Source organism: Brassica oleracea, chromosome C4 (assembly GCF_000695525.1).
Source record: "Brassica oleracea var. oleracea cultivar TO1000 chromosome C4, BOL, whole genome shotgun sequence".
Lineage (NCBI taxonomy): Eukaryota > Viridiplantae > Streptophyta > Magnoliopsida > Brassicales > Brassicaceae > Brassica > Brassica oleracea.
In genome coordinates, this window is record NC_027751.1 from 8,409,578 (window position 1) to 8,425,485 (window position 15,908).

A 15,908-nucleotide genomic window follows, 5' to 3' on the forward strand; every position below is an offset into this window, starting at 1 on the left:
ATCTGTTCAGATCTCATCCCCTTTGTCTCTTGTTCCAGATCCAGATCTAGGCTAAGCTGGAGTGTCTTGAACCCATCTTTCTCCCATGATTCTGTATACTCATTTACGTTGGAGTTAGGATTGAGTAGTCCATGTTTGAGAGCTAGGTTGATAGAACATGTTTATTGTTAGGATGATAGATGAATGGATCATGATGCATAAGAACCCTCATACTGTTAAATGGGACTTAATGAACTGGTTTATGTTGTTGTGATGATGATTGGTTGATGAGTGATGCTTGTGTGATTGGATGGGTAGTCCCATAGGTTGATTGTGATTAAAGCTAGGATGCTAGAAAGAAGCGAATGCTAAGATGATAAATGAGTATGGATTGCTAATGATTTTGCAAGCAGAACATGAGTGCGATGTGTATTGTGTGAGACACCGATAACGGGTGGCGTCTAGTGGTCGTGTACGAGTAAGAGTCTAAGTGAAAGTGAGAGTGAAAGAGAATGAGAAAGTGAATGGGAATAAGAATGAGATTGAGACTGAGAATGTGAACGTGTCATTAAACTTGTTTGATCTCCTGTTTGGACCACCGATAACGGGTGGGCGTCTAAAGTCTAGGATGTGTGAACCTGCGGGACAGTAGCCTAACATGAGGTACCCGCAGGAGCCCACGGGACAGTAGCCCAACATGAGGTACCCGTGGGAGTGACCCGCAGGACAGTAGCCTAACAAGAGGTACCGCGGGAGTGAACCGTGGGATAGTAGCCTAACATGAGGTACCCACGGGAAATGTGTAGTGGCGCCATAAGATCGAGTCAATGCCGAGTTGTGGCATAATTATGGCTATTTACGACCGGGGTGGTGGACAGTGCCGAGAGGGGCCAACGTGCCGCAACTCGGATAGCCATGTAGGAGCTGGAGGGGGACGGACGCTCGAAAGAGGCACCCTTCCAGGGCAGGCCGGAACCAGTACCGGTCCTAAGTTTTGCCAGACCCCATTCAAAAATAACATATATATCTATTTTTTAGTACAAAATTTAATTTATTATAGTAATTATATATTTTTGAAAATGAATAATGGTTAAAACGACTTTTATTTGTTTTAGTATATGTATTTTATATTTTTTTAATTGATTTATTAATATAATATTTATTACTTTGATATGTTTAGATATTTTTTTCTAACTAAATCTACAAAAGTATCACATTTTTATACAATTTTACAAAAATTTTAGAAATAAAATGAAACCACAAAGTAGGCCCCATCCCAATGTATCATGGGTTTGGGGTCAAGCCCGGCACTGGCCGAAACGCGTAGGGACATCCGTAAACGGCTATAGGTCCATACGTCTAGGATGAATGGAGTGGAGTCAGTCTTGTATGTTGAGTCGGTTAAGTCTATAGTTTGATGTGTCTGGGAATGAGTGAGATCATTGTATTGGTTGATCGCTAGGTTGTTAGAAATGTACAGAATTGAGAATGCTTGGAAATGATGATATGAAATATCAAGTTGCATTAACTGATTGTAGTGGCTAGTCAGTCCTAGTTCCCGCATAGAGTAGTATAGAGTGTCATGCGGGCAGACTGGTATAGAGTCGCTTCACTGAGTAACTTGTTGCTCATCCCTCCCTTTCCATTTCCCTGTGCGCAGGACTGTAAGTAGAAGTATATGGATGTGGGTGGGACGGTATTTCAAAGAAGGTTATGCGCCCGTCGACTCTTGGGACCAGTAACGGGACACGTAGGGTTGTCTAAATGAGTAGACACGTGTCCATAACGCCCTTTCGATAACCCCGGTCGGACGCCGGGGGATCGGGCCGTTACAACTTCACGTGTGGATATTGTTGATCGGATTTTTGGCTCAATTGTAAGTTTAATCCAGCCAACGAGGAGATGGTTGTTAGCAGTCCAGTCTTCGAGATTAGGCGAGTCTGCTGGTGGTTTAGGAATGGTTCCGTCTATGAACCCAAACTTCTTTCGACTGCTTAACGCCATACAGAGATTAATAGCCCATTCATCATAGTTGAGACCATTGAGAAGGGGCTGAGATATAGTTGCTCCAGGATTATCACCAGATGTCAAATCATAAGGTGAGATGGTTTTCCTTTTTGGATTTTCAGCAGATGATACGATAGACATCGTGAAGATTAGGAATTGATTACTCTGTTTTTATGTGAGAAAACAGAGGAAGAAAATAAACAAAGAAGAAGAGGCCGAGTGGCTTTCTTCAAAGATTAAAAGATGATTTTAAGATTATTGGATCTTTTGCTCTGATATCATGACAAAAGATGAATATCGATGGTATTGACTTGTGTTATTCATGAACAAAGAGATGTCTAGTTATACAAGAGAGTTCCTTGAAGCCAAAGGAAACGATCTCAAAGATATGGAAAATATACATATGTGATAAATGTAAATATCGGTAGATCAATATTTCCTTAATATTGAGATTCGTTAATTGACTGGAGCCTTATTACCAATCTTGTCTCGTTTAAATTTCTGTTATTTTGATACAAAGATTGTCTCTTTCTTCAGACTAGGGATTAATCCGCGCTATGCGCAGAACTATATTGATTTTCAAATGCTAATTAACTAATTACTTGTATTGTTTTATATCAAATGGTAATAATAAATATATTTTCATGTAATATTTATTTTATTTAACATTTTTCAGATAGATAGTTAATATACTTTTTTATATTTCTTATATTATATATATTTTTTATTTTTTATTTCTTATATATTTTATATTTACTTATACTAATATTAGGCTAGATGTTTAATGTAATATTCTTAATATTATGATTGATCTTTAATGTAATACTTATATTTCTCATATTGTTTATTTACTGATTATTTATTTTATTATAAAATTTTCAGATAAATGTTTAATTTAGCTTTTCTATTTCTTTTAATGTAATATTTCTATTTCACATATTGTATATTTGCTTATTATTTATTTTTATATCATCCATTTACTTATAAAAATATTTGGAAATAATAAAAATGTAAAAGTATACATTTTCAGATAGATGTTTAATGTAGTTTTACAATTTTTTATATTGTATATTTACTTATTATTTATTATTATTATTTTTTGAGAAAGGGCTTTATTAATTATTGTTTCTTATATTGTATATCTACTTTATATAATTTTCTTATTTTTATATCTAATGGTAATATACTGATAAATGTTTAATTTAATATTTTTATTTTTATACTGTACATTTACTTATTATTTACTTTAATATACAATTTTCAGATAGATGTTTAATGTAATTTTTCAATTTCTTATATTGGACATTTATTGTTTTTATTTATATTTACTTATTTTAATATTATGATAGGTGTTTAATGTGATATTTATATTTCTTATATTGTATATATATTTAGTTTTTAATATACATTTTTAGATAGATGTTTAATTTACTTTTTCCATTTTTATATTTTATATTTACTTATTATTTATTTTTTTTCTTATATTGTATATATGTATATTCTAATTTTCTTGCTTTATATAAAATTATAATATTATGATATATGTTTAATGAAATATTTATATTTCGTATATTATATATTTATTTATTATTGATTTTTTTCTTATATTATATATTTGCTTATTTTAATATTATGCTAGAAGGTTAATGTAATATTTTTATTTACTTACTATTTATTTTAATTTACATTTTTTACTTCTTATATTGTATATTTACTTATTGTTTATTTTTTAGCTTTTATATTTATTTTCAAATGTTAATTATCTAACACTATTCTTATTTTGTATATTTATTTATTCTTATTTTTTTTGCTTTTATATCATATTATAATAGATTTTTGATGTAATATTTACTTATTATTTTATTTGTTATATATTTTGCAGATAGATTTTTAATGTACTTTTTCTATTTCTTATATTATATATCTATTTTTTCTATATTATACATTTACTAATTCTAATATTACGTTAGATGTTTAATATAATATTTATATTTCTTATGTATTATATTTATTTATTGTTTATTTTTCCTTATATTATATTTTTACTTATTCTAATTTGAGAAAATGACTAAGATAACACTAAAAAAGTTTTTGTCACAAATATAGTATCTAAGAATAAAAATGACCAAAATAGCACTTAACGTTTTATCAAAAGAGATAAATATACACTTATACTCCAATGGTAAATTAATTTAGACATTAGGGTTTAGAGTTAAGGTGTGGAGTTTAGGATTTAGGGTTTAGGGTTTCGGATTTAGTGTTTAGGGTTTAGAGTTTAGGGTTTAGAGTTTAGGGTTTAGAGTTTAGAGTTTAGGGGTGGGTTTAGAGTTTAGGGTTTAGAGTTTAGGGGTGGGATTTAGAATTTAGTGTTTAGGATTTAGGGTTTAGAGTTTAGGTTTTAGGGTTTAGAGTTGGGGAGTGGAGTTTTGGGATAAGATTTCAAATTTTGAAAAATAAAAAAAATTTAAATTTTCAAAAGATAAAATGCTATTTTGGTCATTTTAGTTTTTGAGGGCTATTTTTGTGAAATAAACTTAGAAATGTGCTATTTTTGAGATTTGCCCATCTAATTTTCTTTTTTTATATTAAATAAAAAATATTAAGTTATACTTTTAACGTTATATTTATATTTCTTATATTGAATAGTTACTTCTTATATATTTTTCTATTTTTCTTATATCAAATGATAATATTACAATATAAATTTTATGTAATATTTCTTGTTCATATATTCTATGGTTAATTATTATTTTTTATATTATATATTTATTTATCATCTATTTTTTAATGCCACGTGGTTTTTTTTTGAAAAAATATAAATTTATACTACTTAGTTTTAATATGAAAAACACATAATTAATTATAAAATGATAAATCTTTATAAATTTAAAATTTCATAAAAAAGTAATGCAATGTTTACAGAGAAATCGCCAAAAATATCATTTTTAAAGTACCATTTTCATGTTTATTGTAATCAATTTTACCCTCATTTTAATGAAGGGTAAAAGACATTTATAATCCTTGAATTAACTATGACAAAAAAATATAAGTTTAATCTAAACTTAAAACATCAACTATAAACCCTAAATCATCAACTCTAAACCCTAAACCATGAAACCTTCAAATCTAAACCATAAACCATCAAATTAAACCCTATACCCTAAACTCTAAACCTTAAATCATCAACTCTAAACCCTAAACCATGGAACATCAACTCTAAACCCTAAACCCTAAAACTTCAAATCTAAAATCTAAAACATAAACTTTAAACCCTAAACGTGAACCCTAAACCCTATATATTTCTGAAATTCAAACCCTAAACCCTAAAACCCTAAACCTTCAAATCTAAACCCTAAAACATCAACTCTAAACCCTAAACGTAAACCCTAAACCCTAAAATCATAAACCTTCAAATCTAAACCCTAAAACATCTACTCTAGGGTTTTAATGTTTAGGGTTTAGGGTTTAGCATTGAAGGTTTAGGATTTAGAGTTGATGTTTTAGGGTTTAGGGTTTAGAATTGAAAGTTAAGGGTTTAGGGTTTAGAGTTGATGTTTTAGGGTTTAGAGTTAGTTTTTTAGGGTTTAGGGTTTAGAGTTTAGAGTTGACATTTTAGGGTTTAGAGTTGAATGTTTAGGGTTTACGGTTTAGAGTTGATGTTTTGGGATTTAGGGTTTAGAGTTGATGTTTCAGGGCTTTAGGGTTTATGTTTAGGGTTTAGGGTTGATGTTTCAGGGTTTTAGGGTTTATGTTTAGGGTTTAGAGTTGAAAGTTTAGGGTTTAGGGTTTAGAGTTGATTTTTTAGGGTTTAGGGTTTAGGGTTTAGGGTTTAGAGTTGATGTTTAGGGTTTAGGGTTTAAAGCTGATGTTTTAAATATATTTTTTTTATATATACAAAGAACAAGGGCATAAGAGTATTTTGCCACTTAACGAAGAAGGTATTTTTGAAAATGTTCATTTAGTGATGGTAAAGATGAAAAGTGGTAGCATGAAAGTGGTAAACATAAAATTTCTTCGTTAATGATATAATTTAAATTAATATTAATTAAATTTTATTATTAAACAAAAAAGTTCTATGCTATTTTTTACAAATTTATAATAATAATCTGTATTATATAAAAATTGAATTATTATATAAAAAAAATGAAAAAATATATTAAACTGGTAAATTAATTTTTTAGAAAAATTTCATATAAATAAATTACCATTTACCATTAAACGGGTTAAAATAAGTTAACTACATAATATTTTATGCCAAAATAAAGTTATTAACAGATGTTGAAATTTTATTTTTACAGCTATATATTTTTCAAAAAATCATATGTTGAAGAAGATTCTTAATTTGATTACTTCAAATTATATATTAATTGTACCAAACTTGAAAATGTAATAACAATTAATAAAAGAGTAAAATACATAAATTAATCACTATGTATTAATAAAACAATATGAAACTAAAAAATAAGATTTAATAGTTATATAATACATAACACTAAAATATAAATCATATATTAAAAAATTGTATGATAATGTCAAAGTTTATAAAATGAAAAAATGCCCGCGGGTTAAATTTTAGTAACAATTAAACGATAAAATGTTCCTTGTTAAAATAGAGCTGAAATTAGTGATCCGTAACCTGACCGGTTATCTTGACTTAACCGACGAAACTTTTCACGAAATATCTGAGGAAAAAAATTGGAAAATAATACTCTGATGAGATGAAGACACGTGTTTTAAATTTTAGTCGTAAGAGGAAATAATAGGGGGTAAAAGCGTCAACTCCGCTACTTCAGCCACACGCAAATTCAGCTGGTAATGTATTTGCCAAAATCAAATTCGTTTTTTTCTTCAGTTAATCCGCGTCTCTCACACACACACTGAACATAATTTCAGATCAGTCTTTCGGAGATCGGGAGTTGACTACTACCGGCGAGAGGCGAGAGGCTTTGCTTCGACTTCAAGTAAGAAATTTCTACTGGTTTCGACTAATTACTTGCTTCTCTTGTTGATCGGTGCGATCTATGCCTCCGTGTCACAGGCGTGTGATAGTGTTTGTCACTTCGATTATCTTCGGAAGATCAAAGGATCTCGACGTAAGAGCGTTCAATCGAGTAACCAATTCCTCCTTTTGATTATTTCTCTGAATTTTTAGAAATCCGTGATCGTACATGTGTGAAAAAAGGTTTTGGTAGTTCCACTACAAGAAAACAGCGGCATACTGAGGAGAAAAATCGTCGGTATGTCGTCGGAATAACGATTATCTACTGGTTTCGACTAATTACTTGCTTCTCTTGTTGATCGGTGCGATCTATGCCTCCGTGTCACAGGCGTGTGATAGTGTTTGTCACTTCGATTATCTTCGGAAGATCAAAGGATCTCGACGTAAGAGCGTTCAATCGAGTAACCAATTCCTCCTTTTGATTATTTCTCTGAATTTTTAGAAATCCGTGATCGTACATGTGTGAAAAAAGGTTTTGGTAGTTCCACTACAAGAAAACAGCGGCATACTGAGGAGAAAAATCGTCGGTATGTCGTCGGAATAACGATTATCTACTGGTTTCGACTAATTACTTGCTTCTCTTGTTGATCGGTGCGATCTATGCCTCCGTGTCACAGGCGTGTGATAGTGTTTGTCACTTCGATTATCTTCGGAAGATCAAAGGATCTCGACGTAAGAGCGTTCAATCGAGTAACCAATTCCTCCTTTTGATTATTTCTCTGAATTTTTAGAAATCCGTGATCGTACATGTGTGAAAAAAGGTTTTGGTAGTTCCACTACAAGAAAACAGCGGCATACTGAGGAGAAAAATCGTCGGTATGTCGTCGGAATAACGATTATCTACTGGTTTCGACTAATTACTTGCTTCTCTTGTTGATCGGTGCGATCTATGCCTCCGTGTCACAGGCGTGTGATAGTGTTTGTCACTTCGATTATCTTCGGAAGATCAAAGGATCTCGACGTAAGAGCGTTCAATCGAGTAACCAATTCCTCCTTTTGATTATTTCTCTGAATTTTTAGAAATCCGTGATCGTACATGTGTGAAAAAAGGTTTTGGTAGTTCCACTACAAGAAAACAGCGGCATACTGAGGAGAAAAATCGTCGGTATGTCGTCGGAATAACGATTATCTACTGGTTTCGACTAATTACTTGCTTCTCTTGTTGATCGGTGCGATCTATGCCTCCGTGTCACAGGCGTGTGATAGTGTTTGTCACTTCGATTATCTTCGGAAGATCAAAGGATCTCGACGTAAGAGCGTTCAATCGAGTAACCAATTCCTCCTTTTGATTATTTCTCTGAATTTTTAGAAATCCGTGATCGTACATGTGTGAAAAAAGGTTTTGGTAGTTCCACTACAAGAAAACAGCGGCATACTGAGGAGAAAAATCGTCGGTATGTCGTCGGAATAACGATTATCTACTGGTTTCGACTAATTACTTGCTTCTCTTGTTGATCGGTGCGATCTATGCCTCCGTGTCACAGGCGTGTGATAGTGTTTGTCACTTCGATTATCTTCGGAAGATCAAAGGATCTCGACGTAAGAGCGTTCAATCGAGTAACCAATTCCTCCTTTTGATTATTTCTCTGAATTTTTAGAAATCCGTGATCGTACATGTGTGAAAAAAGGTTTTGGTAGTTCCACTACAAGAAAACAGCGGCATACTGAGGAGAAAAATCGTCGGTATGTCGTCGGAATAACGATTATCTACTGGTTTCGACTAATTACTTGCTTCTCTTGTTGATCGGTGCGATCTATGCCTCCGTGTCACAGGCGTGTGATAGTGTTTGTCACTTCGATTATCTTCGGAAGATCAAAGGATCTCGACGTAAGAGCGTTCAATCGAGTAACCAATTCCTCCTTTTGATTATTTCTCTGAATTTTTAGAAATCCGTGATCGTACATGTGTGAAAAAAGGTTTTGGTAGTTCCACTACAAGAAAACAGCGGCATACTGAGGAGAAAAATCGTCGGTATGTCGTCGGAATAACGATTATCTACTGGTTTCGACTAATTACTTGCTTCTCTTGTTGATCGGTGCGATCTATGCCTCCGTGTCACAGGCGTGTGATAGTGTTTGTCACTTCGATTATCTTCGGAAGATCAAAGGATCTCGACGTAAGAGCGTTCAATCGAGTAACCAATTCCTCCTTTTGATTATTTCTCTGAATTTTTAGAAATCCGTGATCGTACATGTGTGAAAAAAGGTTTTGGTAGTTCCACTACAAGAAAACAGCGGCATACTGAGGAGAAAAATCGTCGGTATGTCGTCGGAATAACGATTATCTACTGGTTTCGACTAATTACTTGCTTCTCTTGTTGATCGGTGCGATCTATGCCTCCGTGTCACAGGCGTGTGATAGTGTTTGTCACTTCGATTATCTTCGGAAGATCAAAGGATCTCGACGTAAGAGCGTTCAATCGAGTAACCAATTCCTCCTTTTGATTATTTCTCTGAATTTTTAGAAATCCGTGATCGTACATGTGTGAAAAAAGGTTTTGGTAGTTCCACTACAAGAAAACAGCGGCATACTGAGGAGAAAAATCGTCGGTATGTCGTCGGAATAACGATTATCTACTGGTTTCGACTAATTACTTGCTTCTCTTGTTGATCGGTGCGATCTATGCCTCCGTGTCACAGGCGTGTGATAGTGTTTGTCACTTCGATTATCTTCGGAAGATCAAAGGATCTCGACGTAAGAGCGTTCAATCGAGTAACCAATTCCTCCTTTTGATTATTTCTCTGAATTTTTAGAAATCCGTGATCGTACATGTGTGAAAAAAGGTTTTGGTAGTTCCACTACAAGAAAACAGCGGCATACTGAGGAGAAAAATCGTCGGTATGTCGTCGGAATAACGATTATCTACTGGTTTCGACTAATTACTTGCTTCTCTTGTTGATCGGTGCGATCTATGCCTCCGTGTCACAGGCGTGTGATAGTGTTTGTCACTTCGATTATCTTCGGAAGATCAAAGGATCTCGACGTAAGAGCGTTCAATCGAGTAACCAATTCCTCCTTTTGATTATTTCTCTGAATTTTTAGAAATCCGTGATCGTACATGTGTGAAAAAAGGTTTTGGTAGTTCCACTACAAGAAAACAGCGGCATACTGAGGAGAAAAATCGTCGGTATGTCGTCGGAATAACGATTATCTACTGGTTTCGACTAATTACTTGCTTCTCTTGTTGATCGGTGCGATCTATGCCTCCGTGTCACAGGCGTGTGATAGTGTTTGTCACTTCGATTATCTTCGGAAGATCAAAGGATCTCGACGTAAGAGCGTTCAATCGAGTAACCAATTCCTCCTTTTGATTATTTCTCTGAATTTTTAGAAATCCGTGATCGTACATGTGTGAAAAAAGGTTTTGGTAGTTCCACTACAAGAAAACAGCGGCATACTGAGGAGAAAAATCGTCGGTATGTCGTCGGAATAACGATTATCTACTGGTTTCGACTAATTACTTGCTTCTCTTGTTGATCGGTGCGATCTATGCCTCCGTGTCACAGGCGTGTGATAGTGTTTGTCACTTCGATTATCTTCGGAAGATCAAAGGATCTCGACGTAAGAGCGTTCAATCGAGTAACCAATTCCTCCTTTTGATTATTTCTCTGAATTTTTAGAAATCCGTGATCGTACATGTGTGAAAAAAGGTTTTGGTAGTTCCACTACAAGAAAACAGCGGCATACTGAGGAGAAAAATCGTCGGTATGTCGTCGGAATAACGATTATCTACTGGTTTCGACTAATTACTTGCTTCTCTTGTTGATCGGTGCGATCTATGCCTCCGTGTCACAGGCGTGTGATAGTGTTTGTCACTTCGATTATCTTCGGAAGATCAAAGGATCTCGACGTAAGAGCGTTCAATCGAGTAACCAATTCCTCCTTTTGATTATTTCTCTGAATTTTTAGAAATCCGTGATCGTACATGTGTGAAAAAAGGTTTTGGTAGTTCCACTACAAGAAAACAGCGGCATACTGAGGAGAAAAATCGTCGGTATGTCGTCGGAATAACGATTATCTACTGGTTTCGACTAATTACTTGCTTCTCTTGTTGATCGGTGCGATCTATGCCTCCGTGTCACAGGCGTGTGATAGTGTTTGTCACTTCGATTATCTTCGGAAGATCAAAGGATCTCGACGTAAGAGCGTTCAATCGAGTAACCAATTCCTCCTTTTGATTATTTCTCTGAATTTTTAGAAATCCGTGATCGTACATGTGTGAAAAAAGGTTTTGGTAGTTCCACTACAAGAAAACAGCGGCATACTGAGGAGAAAAATCGTCGGTATGTCGTCGGAATAACGATTATCTACTGGTCTATCTTACTCCCGTCTCAGAGCTTAGGTGTTAAATTCTAAAAAAAATGATTCTGTTCTTATATTTATCCAATTTTAGCTGTTTTATTGATAGCTGCGTTGAGATTTTGATAATGTTGTGTTACTTGCTTCTCTCGTTGATCGGTGCGATCTATGCCTCCTTGATTTGTTTTGCGTTGATATTTTGATGATGTTGTGTTACTTGCTTCTCTGCGTTGTTATTTTGATAATCTTCAGGATCGATCTTATGGCCGACTCACAACCAAAGACAAACCCTGGAGCACATCTGGCGCCAGCCTCATTTCAAAACTTTCCCATCTCTAGTCTTCAGCTCAGTGACGATGAGATGATCAGTGGCAGGAACGGTAAAGAGATGGATGAGAGTCAGAGTCCAGAGAGGATTGAAGAACCTCCATCTGCAGTCTTTCCGCAAAAGGTTGCACCACAGAGAGATGGGAAGGATGGACCAAAGAAGGTTTTGAGATCAAAACTGTGGGAAATATTGGGGAAAGCTTCGCCAGAAAATAATGAAGATGTCAACTCTGAGACCCCAGAAGTGGTTAAGACAAACTCTAAGTCGTGTCAAGACATAAAGAGTTCTCTTATCAAGCATATAACTTCTGAAATTTCAACCAGAACTACGTCTTTGTCGCAGAGGATGGTAGGAGCCAAAGGTATTCGGAATAGATCCATTTCAACTGGTGCCATCTTAGGTGGCAAAAGCACAGAAGATTTTAGAGTTCACCTCCCAAGGGACAAAAGGCCAAGCGTTAGATAAGAGATTTCATGTAACCTTTCTCAACTCAAACTGCTTTGTTTCACTCAAGAATTCTTCTTTGACCTTTGTGTTTCCTATTTATTTTCAGAACTTAGGATATTATTCTTTCGGAAGAGAGAGTTCTCCCGAGCCGAATGAAGTCTCATATGGAGCAATAGAAGACTCACCTGCGTTGGCCCATTACAAAGGTATGCTCACTAATTATTTATTTTCTGTACAAATGGAGGATTCTATTTTCTTGTTTACACTTCCATGTGTACTGCTCTTTTGATTCTTCAGGCCTACAAGCAAGAGAAACTTCAAGTGAGATATCTAAGCGAGGCTTTGATGATGAAAGGTTCCCAAGGTACGTAAATAGTATTATGTTTTTACCTTCTATCTACTTTCATGTCTTAAATTTGATTACTTACTATGTTTGTTCTCTTTTTTCAGTTGGTATCTTAGCGTCATCATTCCACCTAGATTGGTGGTATATGTGTACTATGCTCAGATTCCCAATGGCCAACCTGCCATTTTGGATAACCCTGGTGATAACCATGGAGGACGTGGCCGTGGAGGACGACGTGGAGGCGGAGAAATTGGCGGCCGAAGAGGAGGAGGACCTGGCCGTGGAGGACGTGGCCGTGGAGTAGTTGAAGGGCCAGAGCATGAAGTTGGTGTATATGACCATATTGATGATAATCTTCTTGCTGATGATGATCTTCTTGCTAATCAAGCTGACCCTGATCAGCTAGATCCTGAAGTTGCCAATGTGGATTATCATCATATCGATCATAACCACGATAATCATCAAGATCATGGAGGTGGAGAACCTGCTGCACATGGAGATGATCTTCTTGATGACCCTGATCAGCAAGATCCTGAAGCTGATGAGAATCAAGCACATGGTAACGCTATCCCTGCTGCACCACCACTTCCCCCTCATGGTATCGCTAACCCTGCTGCACCACCACTTCCTCCTCATGGTATCGTTAACCCTGCTGCTGGATATGACCATCAAGATGACCATGATCAGTCAGAGGATGAAGGAAATGACCATAATGATGAGAATCAAGCACATGGTAACGCTAAACCTGCTGCACCACCACTTCCTGCTCGTGGGGATCCAGATTGCCCCCTAAGCCCTTTACTTCCTAGGAATTATCATGAACCAAGGAACATCCATGTGTTCCGTGGAGGACAACGTGGCCGTGGAGGACGACGTGGCCGTGGAGGGGGCCGAAGAGGAGGACGAGGAGTACGTGGTAACGTTCACCAAGGTGAGCATGTACCACTAGTTGATGATGCCAATGTGGCTAACCAGCAAGAGCATCAAGTTGGTGGAAATGTCCATAATGATAATCATGATCCGCAAGAGGATGGAGGAAATGACCATAATGATGCGAATGAAGCACATGCTAACGCTAACCCTGCTGTACCACCACTTCCTCCTCATGCACCAGTACCCGCACCAGTACCACAAGTTGATGATGCACCAGTACCCGCACCAGTATCACAAGTTGATGATGTACCACCACCTCCACCACCTCTTCCTCTGAAATTCCTCCGTTATAATACAACAAGACGTCTTGAACAAGATCATTGTCAAAATCCAGAAATGGAATGACCAAGCAAAAAGATGAATAGAGATCCATCGACCAAATCTCACACTTCTTCAAAGCATATCAAGTGCGGCTAGCACCGATAATGGCAAAATCGCCAAATACTGTTTGCTTCTTTTTCCTAAACTTCTTGACATGCAAAAACGTATAAAGACATGAGCTTTCTCAACAGGAACAAGTTTTCTAACAAGTGGTTTATCGTTTTGATTTCTTAGTCTTCTTCTTTTTCCTAGACTTCTTATTTTCTTGGTCTTCTTCTTTTAATCATTTTGATTTTTTTAGCATTGATTAAATTGAAGTAAAGGTTATAAATTTGAAGGATAATAATTAGAAAAAAATTTCACAACTTTTTTCTTATTTATAAAAGAACAGAGTTTCACTCGAAGAATTATGACTTTGATGAACACTAAATATGGAAGAGTGGAAAAACTTTTCTTTCATACTTTTGTTTTTTATTTTTATTTTCAAAATTTCAGGCCTTGATTTTAATTCTAGATTTGATTATTTCATCAGAATGTATAAAGCATTTTTTTGTTCTTTTATTTGAAAATATAATATTTTTTAATAAATGAATGCGATGACAATATGACTCTAAAATTTACGCCGTAAAAAAAGACTAAAATTTATATAATATAATCCCAAACTAAATAATAATGTTTTGGTATAAAACCGAATAAACCGAAAACCGACGGTATATAAACCGAACCAAACCGAAGTAGATATGGATTTATAATGGTAGTTGAATTTTACTAACCGAAATACCGAAAAACTGAAAAAACCGAAGCGAAACCGAATCGATATCCGGATTGAACACCCCTGATTTTTAATCAAAAGAGAAGACGAGAGATATGTTTGTGCCTGTTCTCCATATCAAAGCTCATAAAAATAGTAACTTTGAGTACATTCGTAATCAAATAAGACAATTAGATTAAGATGATGAGGCTACATTACGCAGGAAAGATAGAAACTTTCACTGTGTGAAAACACCTAACGCATTACTTCTATCACCCATCTCACTGCAACATATCAAAACAAAGTACAAAGCTACTAATGCAGGTTCTTAGGGTGGGATTCGTAGTGTAATATAAGATACGTGTCTTAGCTTTCAACGAAGAAACACTAAAAACGTCTTCTAGATATAAAAGACATCTCTTATCAGGAAAGTGTCAAATCATGTTCTAAAAACTTCAAATGGGTCTTCCCCGTTAATCATACTCTAAGATCTTTGAACTCATTCATCAAATTATTTTTCAATTATTACATAGTGTCACAAAGACACAAGAGAAAGACATATCTTTTTTTAATAAAAAAACAAGAGATTACAAAAACATATAACTATGGGGTCAAACATAAATAAAATTTTTTTTTGTTAGATTCTGTGAAGAGAAACCCAAAAGAAAGCAATAAGAACCCCATTCTTTCTGCTTCTTATGCCACACGCTGCTGCTTCTCATGGTCTATATACATTTTCTCTGCCCACAACGGCATCTTAAACTCGTCCCTAACCGCTGCACCATTCAACCTAAAGGCTGCCTCCTGTGCACTATCTTTCACCAGTGAGTTTACCCACGACACATCTGGCTCATCACTATAGTGTTGACATGAAGAGAATAAAGAGCAAGAGTAAAGACATGAAGAACCTGATTGATCATGGACAGGAAATCATGGACATGAAATCATGGACAAACAAGTACAAGTCTCCCTTGGTGACACCTTTGCCAACCAACCTACTAGTTTCAATATCCTGAAAGTAGACATCATTAGAAGTGAAAGTAACACTGCAATTCAAGTCATTAGTAGCTCTTTTAACTGATAACAAGTTTGAGGTGAAGCTAGACATATAGAAAGCTTTAGAATCTTTGTTAAACAACCTAAGATCACCTACTCCTTTAATTGGTATTGTTTCACCATTAGCTATTGTAACATTTCCTAAGGCATGGACAATGTTTTTGATTAATTTTAAATCACTGATCATGTGGTGACTAGCTCCTGAATCTACAACTAAAGGTTTTGCCAAATTAAATTTAGTTATAGCATTCAAGGAAGGTCCACAAGCAATAGCATGGAAAGAGGTACCAAGTAAGTTACCAGAGTTATCCTTAAGGAGCTTGATGAGAACCTTAATATCAGATCTCCTGATGGTCTCATCTTGAGTGTTCCTTAAGGCTGAGCCACTCCTGGAAGCTCCCCCTTTGTTCTCACAAGCTTCATTGGTCTGGCGCATGCTGC

The 15,908-nt window shown here is 35.3% G+C and overlaps 1 long non-coding RNA gene across 1 annotated transcript; it reads left to right on the forward strand.

The window, feature by feature from the left end:
- The first annotated feature begins 11,067 nt into the window (after window positions 1-11,067).
- LOC106341681 lies at window positions 11,068-12,598 on the forward strand. The gene is made up of 5 exons (XR_001269735.1): window positions 11,068-11,143; window positions 11,538-12,088; window positions 12,167-12,266; window positions 12,358-12,424; window positions 12,511-12,598. It is a non-coding gene; the product is annotated as an uncharacterized LOC106341681 (long non-coding RNA).
- The last annotated feature ends 3,310 nt before the right edge of the window (window positions 12,599-15,908 follow it).